Below are 18,136 nucleotides of genomic sequence, written 5' to 3' on the forward strand. Positions count from 1 at the left end.
AATAATTCATTTCATAATAGACTTTTAATGCATTCATCTCAAAGTGGAACTAGGAGCATAAAATGAAGACTCCAGAAAAGGTGCTAGAAAATAATAAATAGAGAGAGAGTATAATTAAAAGGATACCACACCATATTGATAAATATCACACAGGAACAATATGTGTCAAGAATGAATTTCAGAATGCCTCTAAAAACATTTATCTGTGACATTGATTTGGAGTAGAAAAACTTTATTAAGAATACTTTTATCATCTTTCATGTAGAATATGTTAAAATTATATTATAGAACTAAATAAATAAAAGTGTGTGAAGCACACATGTTTTAAAAAAAGAAAGTTTATCATGGCCTCCAGACAGACTTGCTACTGTAAGAGCTGAGTGCGAAAAAAGAAATCGGATAAGTTTGTAGGGAAACATGCTACATAAAGTTGAATGTTAGTCAGCTGCTCACAAAATGTAAGTTTCGTGATCTACATCGATGGTCTCACTGTTCCTCCTATCCATTGTGCATAACTCAGCTTCTCTACAGCAGACACTAACCACATTCTTCCAAATGGTACTGTGCATACTGTGCCTTCTTAGATCATAAGATTCATTCTGCATGAGGCAAAACACACTACCAATGCAACTTAAGAGTACATCAGGAAGAAAATCTGGAAAGACTTATCCTGGTCAAGTCAATCTTCTGATTTAAATCCAACTGAGCACACATTTCACTTAAGTCTGAACTCCAACCACCCCCAAAGCAAACAACAACCGAAACCAACTGTTCCTTCGCATCTTATCAATATTCTCATCTCATCTTTGGGTTACTACATCAAATATGGATGGATACAAAGAAAAAAAATGCTGTTTTCATCTTCACAGCCCCAATAATTTTGATGGGCTGTAATCACTTCTATTATATAAAACAGGTGTTCACTCCCTTAACACATGTCATCATTGAAGGGTCAGGTTCAAACTGTTGCCATTCTGATGACTGAAATATAATAGTTGAAACTGAAATGAATTGTGTTTGCAAATTTGAATCCACCAGTATCTGTGAGGTCACCCTGTTTGTCATTGCATACAAAACAATATGGAAACAAATGAGACTCCCCAAGAGCTGAGGGGCTGCTGATACAACACAAATCAAGAAAAGGATACAAAAAAATTCCAAGGAGCACAACTAAATCAAAAATAATTAACTGAGTTTGTGTGGTGAATTATGATGCAAAGTGTTTTTTCATCTGTAGGGTAAAATGGATGAAGCAAATTATTGAGTGTTACTGACGTAAAGTCTGACAAAGATCTGAAACTGGAATAGAAATTCATATTTCAAGAAGACAATGGTGCCGAAGTCAAATCTACTCTTGAATGTCTTAAACAGAAGAGGGTGAATTTTCTTGAGTTGTCCAGAGTCCTGTTAATAAATTGTTATAACATAAAAAGACCTGAGGCCATAATGGCTATTAAATGGGAAGCTACCAAGTGTTAAATGCATAAGTACTAAATGGGCAAATAACTTTCTATATTTTTCATTTTTATTAATAGACTAGCCGTCCTCCGCGGCTCCGCCCGCATAGTAGTGAAACAGGACAAACTTTAAAAATCAATAAACAAACAGGTATCGCTAGCTAAGTGGAGGCAAGGTCTGCTCCAAATCTTGGCCAGAAGTAGAGTGATTCAAACGGAGGCTAGTGCATGCATGAGGAGGGCCCTGCTTGGCTCCCCACTCCTGACGTCACGCTTTCCCCTCCCTTCGGCCCGCAGCCTCTGTCTCTGATTCACACAAATAAATCACTTCTGCAAGCAAACTATGATACTTAGCGCAATGAGATAAATCACAAAATCAACCGGAATGTTCAAGCAAATTATAGAAAAAAACCTGATCTAAATCCGTTTAGTAGTTCTCGCGTGAAAAGCAGACAGACATACAGACAGACAGACATTGGATTTTATATAGAGAGAGAAATGATTATAGCACATCAGAGAGTTAAGTTTTGTTTTATGTTTTGTTAACCATTTGGTAGTATTTTTGAATCTATCTATCTATCTATCTATCTATCTATCTATCTATCTATCTATCTATCTATCTATCTATCTATCTATCTATCTATCTATCTATCTATCTATCTATCTATCTATCTATTTATATGCAGTAAATGAATAAAAACATTTTTAAACACATTCCATCCAATTCAGGGTCATGAGGGCTGGGCCAGTATTGACAACCCTTGCTGACTTCACTGGTGTATGGTCATATAGGGCTAACTTAGAATCATTAATTAGCCTGAGGAGAACATGCAAAATCTGTGCAAACTCAATATCTTATATACCCACACTAAATTTAGTTGGACACATTTCTTCAGGTACTCTGTTTTCTTCTCGTATCCCAAAAGCTTGAAAGTTTCATTGATTGACATCTCTAATTTGGCCAAGTTTAAGTGAACGTGGGTACAATGAAAGACTGATAACTCTGATTGTGTAAAGGATTTATATCCTTCTGCTGGAATTAGAAAGGTTGAAAAAAAAAAGAATAGATTGATATTAGGAGAGCTCATTTACAACCACAGGGGATGCACAAACCAGTGTGTTTCTTCGTGCCGGTCCCAAGGCCGGATGAATGGGGAGGGTTACGTCAGGAAGGGTATCTGGTGTAAATTTTTGCCAAATCAATATGCGGGCAGCAATACAAATTTCCATACTGGATCGGTCGAGCCCCGGGTTAACAACAACCACCACCAGTACTGTTAGCCAACAGGGTGCTGGCGGAAATTGGGCTACTGTTGGCCGAAGAAGAAGAAGGAGAAGAAGAGAGGGAAGATGTGTCCAGAGGCAGGAGGAAGGCAAAAAGAGTGGAACTGAAGGTAGGAACTTTGAATGTTGGCAGTATGACTGGTAAGGGGAGAGAGTTAGCAGATATGATGGAGAGAAGGAAGGTTGATATATTGTGCGTGTAAGAGACTAAATGGAAGGGGAGTAAGGCCAGGTGGATCTGAGGTGGATTCAAATTGTTCTATCATGGTGTGGATGGGAGGAGAAATGGAGTAGGAGTTATTCTGAAGGAACAGTAGGTCAAGAGTGTTTTGGAGGTAAAAAGAGTGTCAGACAGAGTAATGATTATGAAGCTGGAAACTAAAGGTGTGATGATGAATGTTGTTAGTGCGTATGCACAGCAAGTTGGGTGTGCAATTGGTGGGAAAGAAGATTTTTGGAGTGAGTTGGATGAAGTGATGAACAATGTACCCAAGGGACAGAAAGTGGTGATTGGAGCAGATTTCAATGGGCATGTTGGTGAAAGGAAGAGTGGAGACGAGGAGGTGATGGGTAGGTATGGTGTCAAGGAGAGGAATGAAGAAGGTCAGAGGATAGTGGATTTTGCCAAAAGGATGGACATGGCTGTGGTGAATACATATTTTAAGAAGAGGGATGAACATAGGGTTATGTACAAGAGTGGAGGAAGATGCACACAGATAGATTACATTCTATGCAGAAGAGTCGATCTGAAGGAGATTGAAGACTGCAAAGTGGTGGCAGGAGAAAGTGTAGTTAAGCAGCATAGGATGATGGTCTGTAGGATGGCGTTGGAGATCAAGACGAGGAAGAGAGTAAGGGCAGAGCCAAGGATCAAATGGTGGAAGTTGAAAAAGGAAGACTGCAAGGTTGAGTTTAGGGAGGAGGTGAGACAGGCACTGGGTGGCAGTGAAGAGTTACCAGACAGCTGGGAAACTACAGCAGATGTAGTAAGGGTGACAGCAAGAGGGGTGCTTGGTATGAAATCTGGAAAGAGGAAGGAGGAAAAGGAAACTTGGTGGTGGAATGAGGAAATACAGGAGAGTATCCAGAGGAAGAGAATGGCAAAGAAGAAGTGGGATAGTCAGAGAGATGCAGAAAGGAGACAAGAGTACAAGGAGATAAGGCGCAAGATGAAGAGAGAGGTGGTGAAGGCTAAAGAAAAGGAGTATGATGAGTTGAAGGAGAGGTTGGACACTAAGCAGGGAGAAAAGGACCTGTACCGTTTGGCTAGACAGAGGGACCGAGCTGGAAAAAATGTGCAGCAGGTTAGGGTGATAAAGGATAAAGATGGAAACATACTCACAAGCGAGGAGAGTGTGTTGAGCAGATGGAAAGAGTACTTTGAGAGGCTGATGAATGAAGAGAACGAGAGAGAGAAGAGGTTGGATGATGTGGAGATAGTGAATCAGAAAGTGCAATGGATTAGCAAGAAGGAAGTAAGGACAGCTATGAAGAGGAAGAAAAATGGAAAGGCCGTTGGTCCAGATGACATACCTGTGGAAGCATGGAGGTGTTTAGGAGAGATGGCAGTGGAGTTTTTAACTAGATTGTTTAATGGAATCTTGGAAAGTGAGAGGATGCCTGAGGAGTGGAGAAGAAGTGTACTGGTGCCAATATTTAAGAATAAGGGGGATTGTGACGATGCGGGTTCTGCTACATGCTCCCATCCGCTGTTCGGGAGCCCTTGAACCCTACACCGTCGATAGTTATAACCGAAATGAGCTAAGCAGTGAGGCAACAACACAGCAAGGGGATGATGAAAATGATGTGCAAAGGTGCTTTTATTTAAAATCCAACAAAAACAAGGTGTTTAAAATAAAGTGCAGTGATTCAAAAATCTTCTTCATTAAATAAATAATTCATTAAACGAAAGTGACACGTGGAGGTTTAAAACAAATTGAAAAATCTTCTAAAAACAACGAGGTTAAAATATCACAGGAAGCAATCCTTTAAAACAGTTACACAAAAAGCCCGGTGTCTTCTGTTACCATGGCGGCTCCCCTGCTACTCCCATTTGGGCTGCTCAACAGGAGAGTTGCCTACCTGCAGGAACAGCTGCCCTTCACTCTGGTCCGGTAGCCCTCCGATCCTTGGCTACGTCGGGCTCCAAACCGGACCGAGACTTTGATAATTTCCCCAGCGGCCAAGGCGCTCACACTGGGGCTATACCAGCCCAAAGCCTCCTCGACTCCCGCTCCTATCGACGGTCAAGTCGACGCCTCTACTTGTCACTCCAGCTACTTAATCACTCAGCTGGAGCGACCGCTTCCTTCAGCCCCACTGAGGGCTGGCCAAACACTCCCCTTGTGGGCTCTCCTCCCAGCTGCCTGCTTTCTCCAACTCGCTCGCTCACTCTCCCACACCAGTGCTCTCTCTATCTCTCTCTTTCTCTCTCTTTTACTTGCTTCCTGCTTTCTTCAGCAACCTCTGTCTCTTTCTTTCTTTCTCTCTCTCTTTCTTTTGCATCTTCTTACCCTTCTCTTTATAATGGACATGGCAGCTGTGGCAATCAACAGTTCCCGGGAACAATTACGCTGTGGACCGTCCCTCACCTGTGCACTTAGGTGAGAAACGTCCACAGCAAGAACCCACCCAGGAACCGCTTCAGCCACACTACCACGCCGCTATGCCGTGAGTGCAGTGATTATTTATTTAAAAGTGGCTTTTGCTAAGAGAGCTGTGGACCCACAACACCACAGGGATATGCAGGACTGCAGTAACTACAGGGGAATAAAATTGATGAGCCACAGCATGAAGTTATGGGAAAGAGTAATGGAAGCTAGGTTAAGAAGTGAGGTGATGATTAGTGAGCAGCAGTATGGTTTCATGCCAAGAAAGAGCACCACAGATGCAATGTTTGCTCTGAGGATGTTGATGGAGTAGTTTAGAGAAGGCCAGAAGGAGTTGCATTGCATCTTTGTGGACCTGGAGAAAGCATATGACAGGGTGTCTCGAGAGGAGCTGTGGTATTGTATGAAGAAGTCGGGAGTGGCAGAGAAGTACAAAAGAGTTGTACAGAATATGTACGAGGGAAGTGTGACAGTGGTGAGGTGTGCGGTAGAAGTGATGGATCCATTCAAGTTGGAGGTGGGATTACATCAGGGATCGGCTCTGAGCCCTTTCTTATTTGCAATGGTGATGGACAGGTTGACAGACGAGATTAGACAGGAGTCCCCATGGACTATGATGTTTGCTGATGACATTGTGATCTGTAGCAACAGTAGGGAGCAGGTTGAGGAGACCCTGGAGAGGTGGAGATATGCTCTAGAGAGGAGGGGAATGAAAGTTATTAGGAACAAGACAGAATACATGTGTGTAAATGAGAGGGAGGTCAGTAGAATGGTGAGGATGCAGGGAGTAGAGTTGGCGAAGGTGGATGAGTTTAAATACTTGGGATCAACAGTAGAAGAAGAGAGGTGAAAAAGAGAGTGCAGGCAGGGTGGAATGGGTGAGGAAGAGTGTCAGGAGTAATTTGTGACAGATGGGTATCAGCAAGAGTGAAAAGGAAGGACTACAGGACGGTAGTGAGACCAGCTATGTTATATGAGTTGGAGATGGTGGCACTGACCAGAAAGCAGGAGACAGAGTTCGAGGTAGCAGAGTTAAAGATGCTAAGCTTTTCACTGGGTGTGACGAGGATGGATAAGATTAGAAATGAGTACATTAGAGGGTCAGCTCAAGTTGGACGGTTGGGAGACAAAGTCAGAGAGGCGAGATTGCGTTGGTTTGGACATGTGCAGAGAAGAGATGCTGGGTATATTGGGAGAAGGATGCTAAAGATAGAGCTGCTAGGGAAGTGGAAAAGAGGAAGGCCTAAGAGAAGGTTTATGGATGTGGTGAGAGATTACATGCAGGTGATGGGTGTAACAGAGCAAGATGCAGAGGACAGAAAGATATGGAAGAAGATGATCTGCTGTGGCAACCCCTAACGGGAGCAGCCAAAAGAAGAAGAAGAATCAAATTTAGTGTCTTAAATCCATACCTTCCCAAGTGATTAGCATTTTCTATTTGTTTATTGCACAAAGTAAGCTTAATGCTTTAAACATAAACACAGGGTTCTTACCTGAAAAAGGCAAAGGTGGTCATTAAAAGCAAATGGAGGTAGTTGGACAATGACATATGACTATGGTGTGCTAGCTGTGATATCAATTTAACTTGTAATATATTGCCCCTACAACAAAGAAGTAAAAAACAGACTGGGATTCCTCTTGTCAACCTTTGACAGGAACCTGTAAATGCCTGAGCAATCAAAGGAGCCTAGATAAGCATAGATACAAACGCACAGTCCTTGAAGGCAGTTGACATGAGAATAACATCTGTGCAACACTCTTCCCCAGCATGTCGCTATCTTTTAATTGTTTCGAAATGGCCCTTACGCTGAAAACCTTCAGCCATTTCAGCAGATCCCCACATCAATCAGTATCTTAACTCACCAACTCTATACGCACTCTGATACAGACTATCTGGTATTTCCTCTCTTCATTATGATTAAACTTTAAAAGCTAGACCACATTCTTATCACCATGGATCCTAAGGCATCAAAGCAAGTTGTAATACCCTGAAACTTGAACATTTTAATATGTTCAACACATTCTCATTTTGTTTGCTTTGTAAGCTCCTTTGTGATGATGTAATCTGTGAAAGGTACTATATAGAATTAAGAGAAGTTATATTGATTGTCACTGCTTAGTAAAAAAACAAATAACTAAAACTAGAAAAATTAGAAAAAAATCAGTTTGTTCTGAATTATTTGAAAGACAAAGAGTACAGAGGTGTATAAGAATATTATGTCATTCTGAATGAACCCAACAATATTTCCATTCTATTAGGCTTTTGCTCTAAATCAATAATCCGCTGTTGTTTTACAGTGATAATAACTGGGCCAAGTTAATCATTACTGATGTACTTGTCCACTGCCTTAGATAATGACACACATACACACAAATACAGATAAACATCACCCTGAAAGTGGTCAAGTCATGCTCAGGCTTACCTAAAATGTGTAAATTAATTGAAAACACAAAGTCAAGGCTTTCATCTGTATAACTACACCATATATACGGAAAATGAAGAAGTACTGGCTGCAGCGCAGTATGGTGTGTGGTGAGCATATCAATAATACAGTTAATACAGTAACATCAAATGACAAAATATAGAAAACAGTCAAAAAGAGAACAACCTCTATGTTGTGATCTAAATAAGTATTATAAAAATATATAAAATAATTCATATAAAAATAAAAGCGAATAATATTGTTTCTACAATATTTACTTCTGTTGTAATGAACTGCAGTAAATCCATGTGACAGTTACATCATCTTCTTGAAAATGTAGCCTGCAGCTACACTGATATTCTGGAAGCAGGACTAAAATTTTCTGGATTAACACTATATGGTACTTGAAGGGCTGCTCTATCTGTTTTCTTAACCCACTGATCCCAATTTCAGAAATCATCCTGTGGAATGCAGAAATCTGCTGTGGATGGGGTGCCAGTGCATCAGAAGGAATCCTCTCACACACACCATGCCATTTTAAGGTCACCAGGCATTTTTACAGGTATGTCTTTAGAATATCAGAGGAAAAGGGGTATACAGTATCTAGACAAAAAAAAAACCCACACAGATAATCGACAATTGTGCAAACACCACACAGACAGCATCCAGGCCACAATTAAAGCCTGGTATTTTTGATAGGTGAGGCTAACTACTGTATCGCCTAAGATGTGGAAAATACATCCATAAATGTGGAACTAAAAATATCAGGAGCATTTTTTGTAATAAATATAAAGTTATTTTTTTTTAAATCCTTAAAAATGGTTCATATAGTGCAAAACATTGCATTATTTGACAAAATGAACAATGTAGAACCATTCTGGGTTGTGTGCTGATAAACACATAAATGTGAGCACCTGGTTGCTCTTTTAAAAGAATGGTAACTCGTAGAAATCATCCATCTTTAAAAGAATATCTTAATAGCAGGAAACACATAGCTGGGACATTATTAAAAAGGAAATCTCAACACCTACATCATTCCTGTTGAAATGTAAATAACTTGCAGTCTTCTACTGTATATATTATTGATTGGACCAAAAATAATGTGTGCCAATGATTTTCTGTGCAAGTAAATTGCATTTTTGTATGGACATGTATGCATTATCCACATTGTATTAAAGCACTTCAACTTTTTTGTTGCTGTTTAATTACTGGGTCTTTCTTAATGAAAAAAAGAATATCAGTAGTGTGTTAAACAGGTCAAAATTAGCTTAGCTTAGTGCTACTGATTAGAAACTGGATACTTACTCAGAGTGCCAGAGAATGAGGCAGGTTCATTCAAGTGCACTAAGTCACAGTGTACTGTACATTATTGAGGTTGTTTTGTATTCACCAATAAAGTATACAATGTATCTTCTGCTTTAGATTGCATACTATTTTACAATATGCTAAGGACATTATTATTGCAACCGCTATACATTATTTCATGTGATTTTTATACATTTTTTCACAAAATATATTTTTTAACTGTTAATTATATATTTTTTTGGTTTTAGAACCTTAATTAATTAATTTATTTATTTTATTTTAATGATCATTTATTTAAATTTAATATTTTATCATATTAAAATCTAACTTTTAAGCAAAACAGTTATTTTTTAACAGTTATTAGCTATAATGAGCACCATTTGTTTAGAATTTAATATTTTATCATATTAAAATCTAACTTTAAAGCAAAACAGTAATTTTTTAACAGTTATTAATTATAATGAGCACCATTTGTTTATATATGGGGACCTGAATGTTCTATGCATCTACTAGGTCAGCAGTCAGGGCATATAAAATTCCTGTGTTTCCTCAGTAAGTGGGACAGCAGAGCTAAGAATTGACACGGGGTTCAGAAGGAATGGCCAGCTAAGAAAAAACTTACAGCTTGGTGCCAAAAACAACAGACATAGTTTAGTGGATCTAGAAGTGCTGCTACCACTGCTTCATATTTAGCTTGGTTTAATGCGGGAATCCGCTGTGGATGGGGTGTCTGTCAAAGCCCTATCAAAAGATGGAGATTGTTTTATGTATTTGGCCTGAAAGTTTCCGAGTTTTGGGAGAGGCCATTTATGCCAGACCTGATGTTAGAAAACCGATGTCTGATGCACAATTTGATGGTTTGATGAATTACCTAGAACATCTGGCTTGGGTATCATTCAGAGATGAAAGTCAGCACCAGCATTATTGGGATGTCAGGATGATAGCAGACTACTGTAAGATGATTCATAAGGACACACCAGAAGAAGTGAGCAAATCACTGGCCATCAAATGAATCTTTGGATCAAAACAAAAAAAGAACTGACAAAAACTAGGGAAGTGATATTTAAGTCAGTATATTTAGATTGTGCTTTTCTTTATATATATGTTTGAAAATATGAAATTGAAAAAATATTTTCATGTTAAATTAATTTAGAACAATCTTGTATACATGAATAAATCAAATAATTTATTACATTTTATTTGAATTTTTTTTCAATTTTGGGCCTAAATGGGACATGATGGAAACATTTTAATTATATTTTTTATTGTGTTTACGAAGGCAAAAAAGAATAGCAATTCACAATTGAAACAGTCTTTTTATGAATTTAACTTTGCAGACCTTTGTTAAACTTGAATTTTTTTCCCACAAAGTGAAGCATTCATCCTTCATTCATAAAGAAAGTTTCACTTTATACATACAGTATATATTGTAAATAAAGCAATCACACAGCATAAAGGTTTGGGGTTTGTCTGGCCCCGTATACTGTACAGTTTTGCAATATTATTATCAGGTCAGAAATATTAACCAACATATCAGACAGTCAAGATGGCGGAGTGGGGAACATTTAAGGAGTAGAGGAATGCTGGGAAGGAACCGAGGTGGTACATTGGAGCCATGACGTCATCAGAGATAGATGGAAGGAAGGGAGTCAATACGGAAGTACTATTACGTGGTTACGGAATCTGGACATTTTCATGGCAGTGTTGCTTCTTTCTTTCTGGGGGAAATAAAAAGAGAAAGGTTAGTACCCCGCTTTTCCCCCTTGGCCAGAGTTTTCTAGCTAAAGTTCGGGTCTTTACGCGGCTCCCTATGTGCGCGTGCGTGACAATGTATATATATATACAGTATATATACATACATATATATATACATACATATATTGTGCCAGACGGCTGGCGTCCATGCCCAGCCTGGACACCCCTGCACACTACAACAGTGCAATACCTCCCCTGGACAGGTAGATGGCCGCCCCCCTGGGGTGGAGCAGTGCCTCGGTTTCCCACAGAGCTCCCTGGGAATTGGAGTTGGGTGCAGCCCTGTTGGGTCCTGCAGGCACCGCCAGGGGGTGCTGTGTTTGGGACTCCTAAACCCATGTGGGCAGCAGATTCATCACACCCGGAAGTGCAGCCGGAACTCGGTGATCAAGCACCTGGAGCACTTCCAGGTGAACTATAAAAGGAGCCAGCAACCACCACTCAGTGGCCAGAGTTGGGTGGAGGAGGACAAGGTTGCTTGGGAGGAGTGGTGGTGCCAAAGAGAGGAAAGTGCTTGTTGTACTGGTGTGATTAGTGCTGGGGCTGTGTATTACCTGTGCGCCACGGGAAAGATGTGTGCCCACAGGGGAAGAAAATAAAAAGTTTATTTTATTGTACACGTGCCTCCGTGTCAATCTGTGTCGGGTCGAGGAACTATATAGTGTCAAGCTTACAATATATATACTCTGAGATGGAATTACACTTAAAGTTTAGAGTTTTGATAGCATGCCTAGTTACTAAACATAAGCCAGAAATTGTGGAACTTAAAAGTAAATACATGATACAATTTGCTCCTTACAGACATCCAAGTTTAATGTGAAACACTTGCTTAAAGTAACAGAAAACAATGTAAGAATAACTATGCTGTCCTAAATTTCATAAATCAGTGGTTTGACATTTAGGCATTTTGTTTAAAAAAATGAAGATTTTGACTACAGATTTTTTAAAATACGTTATGCTATTTTCTGTAAGTTATTTGTCTTTGCCTTTTGTACATACAAAGCACAATTAGTTGCATTTAATTAATGTAATTTTATATATAAATTTATTCACTATTATTTCATAAAAGAAATTGTGATTTCTAAGAGTCAACTGAATCCAGAACAACACTAAGATAAGAAAAGGACAACCCTAAAAATCTTATGAATTAGCCTCTGAAATATAACAAAACCAATACCTACAACTCTGCATATTTGTATGTATTTTTTTAAGTTAATATTAAAAACTGTTAAAATGGTGCTCTTTAGTGTAAATGTTACATTGACAATTTGCAAACTGTGTTTATACAAGTGAAAATGTATTCTGATTGTGTGTGCCCCTAGTTAAAATCTGCTTTTCTAGATTACACTAAAACAGCGAGAAGATTACTCTTTCTAACACACACACACAAAATATCTCTTAAGTGTTTAACAAGCTAATTATATTTTCTTTTCTCGAGCTGTGGTGTGGTCGTCTCTGCTGTCTTATAGCTCCAGGAGACTGACTTTAAATCTCAGGCCGCCCAGTGTCTGTGAGGAGTGAGTGAGATCTTCTCTGATTTTCCTTCCACATCCTACAACAGTTTAGGTTGATTGATGATTCTAAATTGGCCCAGCATGTTCTATTAAGGAGTATATGCATCTGATACTGCTGCTACCCTACACTCACATCCCTTTTTTTTAGTGAATATAAATTGAATTAAGGGAATTTGAAAATGAAAGGAGGGGTGGATAGTGACAACTAGCAAATTTACTTTGATCTGCAGTGGTTAAAAATAGTAATCCTATAAATATGAAATACATACATTCCAAATATGTTTCATTTGCCATTAAGTATTCTAGTACACAGTGGCACTCTTCTTCCATGTCAATTGTTAATCGCTTCTTATTGATTTATAGCTAAATATTTACAACACTAATACTATATAGACTTCTACTTCAACGAACACAAAATGTTTTTAAAAAGTGTCAATGTTCAGATAACATAGAACCTCCAAGCAGAAATAAATGTAAATTGTATTCATTATGAAATAATCATAAATATAACAGCCAGATACCGGATATTTTATTTTCTGACAACTTTCAGCTGTTATTATCTGGACATTTCGGCCAGGGTGTCATTTAGATCCAACAAAATGTGAACTAAATATAAAGAAAAAATAATAACCATTAAAAAAGAAATTTTTCCGTAGTGCTATGAAAAAGACATCAAAATACTCTGGAAGAAATACAGTATACAATAAAGGAATCAGTAATGATGTAAATTACAGGCATTGACAACATAAGGTTAATATGCAGTCAACACTCCAGAAGAAAATGGAGGATGGACGCTCTGTTACTAACAAACTAATCTAACAATGATCATAAACATGTTATTTTAAAATGGACCTGCAAAGTCAAGGTGTAACCTTTTCCAATAAGCGCCAAGGAATTCCTATGGGTGAAGTGGAACTTGTCGTGGCATCTTTTGTTCAACCTGACAACTATAACACTGCTTGCAGACCTGCTCAATGTCACAGTCTATTTTTAGCCACCATACATATTTATCATGCCAGGGATTTCATTTTCACTATTCCTGGGTGTCCATTGTGGAGATCTGCAGATAGATAGATAGATAGATAGATAGATAGATAGATAGATAGATAGATAGATAGATAGATAGATAGATAGATAGATAGATAGATAGATAATTTTTAATTTTAAAAATAAACTTTATTTAGCACAATAACAAAAACATGAACACAGCAGTAAAATGCAGTTAATAAACATGTTGCATTACTCCACTACTATTGCCCCGTACACGCCTTCTACTCCACACCTAATATTACAGAATTTCCATAATACATAAGTAATTCATCATTTGTTCATTACACCACTACTCCCTGTATATGCCTCCTAATCCACACATAAATATAAATAATTGTCCCTAATAAGTACACATTTCATAATCAGTTTACTCCCCCTGTACTCGTCTCCTACCCCGTACATCACACACCATTATACACACAGTACTGTATTCCTCAGGACGTCTCCTGTTCTATGCTTACAACCATCCAGTATGTAAATATTGTGAAGGACATTTGGAGAAGTCACCACCCAGTCACCAACTTGTCCCTCTCAACAGAACATAAAACACCCCTAAGCCCCCATAAATCACAGAAGGTCTGCATGTCTCCAATGAGGTGGTGGTAAGTGAATTCCAGCTTCAATCTGCACTTCACCAGCACTTTAAACATCAGGAGCACATCGGTGGTCTTTGAGGTTTTCTCTTTGTTCCTCCTGGTTTTGAGGATTGAGAGTTTTGCTTGGCCCAGAAGATAATTGCCCAGCACACACTTGTTTCTCTGTCTTAGAGTATACTTAACACCAAAAATAAAGCAAACAGGTGACAATGACAGTCCTATTCTATCAAAGAGAATCTTGAGAAATGTAAAAAATGGTTCGAGCCTTTTGCAGTTAAAAAAAAGGTGAAAGACAGTTTCTCGCTGTTGACAAAACGGACAACAGTCTGATCTTTCCGGTGAAATAATCGATAAGAAGGAGTTGGTGGCAAGAGCCCCATGAAGAATCCTCCATTGTAGGTCGCCAATTCTTTTTTGCAGTGGGTGTTTGTAAAAAGTTCTCCACGCTGGAATTTCATTCACTCCAACATGCAGTTCTTGTCTCCACCGTGTGTCTGGCAAGTCTCTAAGAAATCTGTAGAAAGTCACCTTAACACACACCTGGTAGAGCTCATTTTTTCCCATCGTGTCATACTGCTTGTCTATTAAGTTGCCAAATCTCAGAATGGAGCCCGGCTGGTCGGTGCAGTCTGTGACGTTGGGCTTGACTTGAATGACGAGCTCCTTCACATCTGAGTTGAAGATCGTATTGTCTGAAGAGACGCTCTGGCACAGTGACCCTGCGCCTAAGGTGACTAAGGCCTCCTTAAACTGGCACAGAAAGTGGTGTATGAGCCGTTCAGACCTCACGCCCAGGATCGATGTGAGGTGTGCTGCAGTGTGCCATGTGCCAGTGTGGTTATTAACAAGATGGCCAATCTTCGTAATTCCACTTGTAATAAGGACTGAGGTGAAATAATATGAGCAGAGCAGAGGAGATTTCAGCACATTATTCCAAATCAGAGGTTCCTCCAAAAAACAATGAAGATTACCGAAAACAAAACAAGATCTCTTAAACTTACTATGCCAAGTAATCAACATGGACTGATAAAATTTTGGCAGAAATGATAAAGTTAGTTTAGAAACATCTAAGAGGAGTAGCTGTTTGTCAAATTTTAACTCGTTCACTTTGTGTAAAAGTACAAACGCCAAGTCTCTCCAAGGCAGGCCTTCTGGACCATAGAACAGCCTCTGCAGTGTCTGGAGCCTGAAGGCCTCGATTTTACTCCGGACGTCAATCAGGCCCTGCCCTCCTTCTGCCACTGGTAGGTGCAGCACACCTCTCTGGACCCAGTGCAGACTGTCCCAAAAAAAGTCAAGGATGATCGTCTGTACAGATTTGATCAGAGCTACTGGTGGATCAGCACACCTGAGCTTGTGCCAAAACATGGAGGCAATCAAGTTATTCAGAATTAATACCCTGCCTCTACATGAAATGTCCCTCAGAAGCCACTTCCAACGGTTCAGCCTTGCTTGGATCAGATCTGTCCACCCCACCCAATTGTCTACAGCGGTGCCATCCGTGCCTAAATACACTCCCAGGTACTTAAAGACATTCTTGTTCCATTGGAGGGTCTCAGGAAGAGCCGGAGGAGATGCGAGTCCCCAGTCACCCACCAAGAAAGCATTGCTCTTCAGCCAATTGACTTTTGCTGACGTCAGTCTTTGAAAAACATCTAAGCAGTTGACTAAAGTGTCTACGTCAGATGAAGAAGACACAAACACAGTCACATCGTCTGCGTAGGCAACGACCTTAAAACATGTAGTGGGACAAACTGGGATGCTGAGGCCAGAAAGACGACACCTGAGCTGCTCTAGGAGGGGCTCAATTGATAAAGAGTAGAGCATCCCTGAGAGGGGGCAGCCCTGGCGAATACCCCTCGTGACAGAGAAGGGGGCTGTCAGGGCACCATTAATCTTCAGAACGCCAAAGACATTTGTGTAAAGCATCTCAATATATTTGGAGAAGGAGGACCCAAACCCAAAAGCTTGTAAAACTCTGAACAGATATTTGTGATCCACTCTGTCAAAAGCTTTTTCTTGATCCAAAGAGATCAGTCCTGCCTTTAAACCAAAAAGCTGTGAAGTCGTAATTAGGTCTCGCACCAGAAATATATTATCAAAGAGGGAATGGTTTGGCACACAGTAGGTCTGATCTGACCTGATGACGCTCCCTATTACCCTACGCAGGCGAGTAGCCAGAGCCCTGGACAGAATCTTGTAATCCGTACATAAAAGACTAACAGGACGCCAGTTCTTGAGGTCGGACAGATCTCCTTTTTTTGGGAGCAGAGCGAGAACAGCCCTTCGACATGATAATGGCAGTTCATTGTTCATTATGCTCTCCCTGAAGACTGCTAATAAATCTGCACCTAATAAAGTCAAAAATGTTCTAAAAAATTCGACCGTCAGGCCGTCTATGCCAGGCGACTTTCCCGTATTTAGTCCGCTGAGGGCTGTAGTCAAGTCCTCTAAGCTGAGGGTAGTATCTAGAAGCTCTTTTTCTGTTTCAGGGATTTGTGGCAGGTTGTCTAGGAGACTCCTGGTCTCAGAAGAATCTTCTGTTGTTTCGGCACAGAACAGATAGATAGATAGATAGATAGATAGATAGATAGATAGATAGATAGATAGATAGATAGATAGATAGATAGATAGATAGATAGATAGATAGATAGATACTTTATTAATCCCAAGGGGAAATTGACATACTCCAGCAGCAGCATACTGATAAAGAAAATATTAAATTAAAGAGTGATAACAATGCAGGTATACAGACAGACAATAACTTTGAATAATGTTAACGTTTACCGCAAAGGGTGGAATTGAACAGTGGCATAGTTTGGGGGAGGAACAATCTCCTCAGTCTGTCAGTGGAGCAGGACAGTGACAGCAGTCTGTCGCTGAAGCTGCTCCTCTGTCTGGAGATGATCCTGTTTAGTGGATGCAGTGGATTCTCCATGATTGACAGAAGCCTGCTCAGTGCCCGTCGCTCTGCCACAGATGTCAAACTGTCCAGCTCCATGCCTACAATAGAGCCTGCCTTCCTCACCAGTTTGTCCAGGCGTGAGGCGTCCCTCTTCTTTATGCTGCTATTTCGCTATGTTTCACCAGTGAAATGATGTTGGCTTTCTCTAACCTGTCCAACTCCTCCTCCACTCTCTCCTTCATGGCAAAGGGAAGTGGGTGGTTTTTGTAAAACTTAGGTGGAACTTCACAGTTTACTATTATTGTAGCCTTAATACCTCGCAAAGTTTCCAACCCCTCTTTGAAAACATCTTTGTAACATTCCAACACTGCCTCAATCGATTCAAGATGTCGTTTATAATTTTGACTTATCACTTTAATTTGCCTCCAATTTAATGTAAGTTTGTGGAGACAGTTTCTCCCACATAGGGCAGGACCCTCGCCCCTAACCACAATGCATGGTAGTTTTTCATTTTGTTCTTCATAGTGTACAATTGCATCCCATTTTCCAAGAACAACATTTTTTTCCCCTGTATATATTTTTAGTTTTACATTAGTAACTTCCAAAGTCTTTCCAGGGAACATTTCCTTAAATAACTGATCAGACATAATTGAGACAGCAGCCCTTGTGTCTATTTCCATATCTATAACCTTACTATCAATCATAAAGGTTGCTTTGAATGATTGTTTCTATTGGTCTGTTTGTACTGTGAACATGGGGTACTCACTCTGTTCCATTTCCACATATTTTGTACTTTTTCCAGCTTTCTGACCTTTATTTTGCTGGTGTGGCTGCGTCACCCTGCAGTCTCTTTTAATATGATCGATTTTCCCACAACTATGCCATTTTGCATCTTTAAAATTGCATTCATATAAGCTGTGGTTTTTACCATTGCAGCGATGACACTGCCTCTTCCCCATCTGACTGAGAAACTGCGCGCCAACTTTCTGCACTGTACTCAAAGAGGCGTCCTGTCGCCTTAGCTGCTGTGTGTCTCTGTCTGCCATCTCCATGCTGAGTGCAATCTCAAACGCTCTCGCCAACATCAGATTCGTTTCTGATAACAGCCGATGCTGACAAACCTCACTCCGAATCCCACTCACAGATCGGTCTCTCAGTGCCTCGTCCAAATTCACCCCAAACTCGCAATTTACAGCACATTGCTTCAGCTCTGCCGCATACTGAGTTACTGTCTCACC

This window comes from Erpetoichthys calabaricus, chromosome 6 (assembly GCF_900747795.2).
Source record: "Erpetoichthys calabaricus chromosome 6, fErpCal1.3, whole genome shotgun sequence".
In the NCBI taxonomy this organism is placed as follows: domain Eukaryota; kingdom Metazoa; phylum Chordata; class Cladistia; order Polypteriformes; family Polypteridae; genus Erpetoichthys; species Erpetoichthys calabaricus.